We start from the raw sequence: 888 nt of genomic DNA, 5'->3' as shown, positions 1-888 counted from the left end.
GGAGATTCCGAGTTCGATCCTCGAGTAGGGTATATAAGTTAGTGAGATTCATTAGAGGACGACTCGATTGAGCTGGCTGTAAACGACACAGTGAAGAGTGCAATTTTGAATGAAAATAGGTCAAATGGAGGACTAGTCGAATAGTGTGTATGGGTGTGTAGCTCAGTGGTAGAGCGGCTGACTGCAGATCAGCAGGTCCTCGGTTCAAATCTGGGCGTGCCCTTTGAGCCTTCGCAAAATTTCCATCAAGGAATTTTCGAGAGGTAAAGTAATCACTCATGTAATCGGCGAAACAGTCACAGACATCAACATGATCCGAAGTTGAATCATCGCCCTGCTGGCCCAATGTATAAGGCGCCACCCTCCTAAGGTGGAGATTCCGAGGTCGATCCTCGGGTAGGGTAGATAAGTTTAGTGAGAATCATTAGAGGACGACTCGATTGAGCTGGCTGTAAACGACACAGTGAAAAGTGAAATTTTGAATGACAATAGGTCAAATGGAGGACTAGTCAAATTCTGTGCATGGGTGTGTAGCTCAGTGGTAGAGCGGCTGACTGCAGATCAGCAGGTCCTCGGTTCAAATCCGGGCGTGCCCTTTGAACTTTCGCAAAATTTTCATCAAGGAATTTTCGAGAGGTAGAGTAATCACTCATGTAATCGGCGGAACAGTCACAGACATCAACATGATCGGAAGTTGAATCATCGTCCTGCTGGCCCAATGGATAAGGCGCCACCCTCCTAAGGTGGAGACTCCGAGTTTGATCCTCGGGTAGGGTATATAAGTTTAGTGAGAATCATTAGAGGACGACTCGGTTGAGCTGGCTGTGAACGACACAGTGAGAAGTGAAATTTTGAATGAAAATTGGTCAAATAGAGGACTAGTCGAAT

At 46.3% G+C, this 888-nt stretch overlaps 4 non-coding genes across 4 annotated transcripts; all 4 read left to right on the top strand.

Moving 5' to 3' along the window:
* Positions 1-151: 151 nt before the first annotated feature.
* Positions 152-223, top strand: Pmar_PMAR014264. The gene has a single exon. It is a non-coding gene; the product is annotated as a tRNA-Cys (tRNA).
* Positions 224-331: 108 nt separating this feature from the next.
* Positions 332-404, top strand: Pmar_PMAR014263. The gene has a single exon. It is a non-coding gene; the product is annotated as a tRNA-Arg (tRNA).
* Positions 405-524: 120 nt separating this feature from the next.
* Pmar_PMAR014262 lies at positions 525-596 on the top strand. Its single transcript has one exon. It is a non-coding gene; the product is annotated as a tRNA-Cys (tRNA).
* A 108-nt stretch (positions 597-704) lies between these two features.
* Positions 705-777, top strand: Pmar_PMAR014261. The gene has a single exon. It is a non-coding gene; the product is annotated as a tRNA-Arg (tRNA).
* Positions 778-888: the final 111 nt, after the last annotated feature.

The sequence above is a fragment of the Perkinsus marinus genome (genome assembly GCF_000006405.1).
Source record: "Perkinsus marinus ATCC 50983 genomic scaffold scf_1104296957418, whole genome shotgun sequence".
NCBI lineage: Eukaryota > Perkinsozoa > Perkinsida > Perkinsidae > Perkinsus > Perkinsus marinus.
The sequence above is the reverse complement of the archived record's forward strand: the minus strand, read 5'-3'. Positions and strand labels throughout refer to the sequence as shown.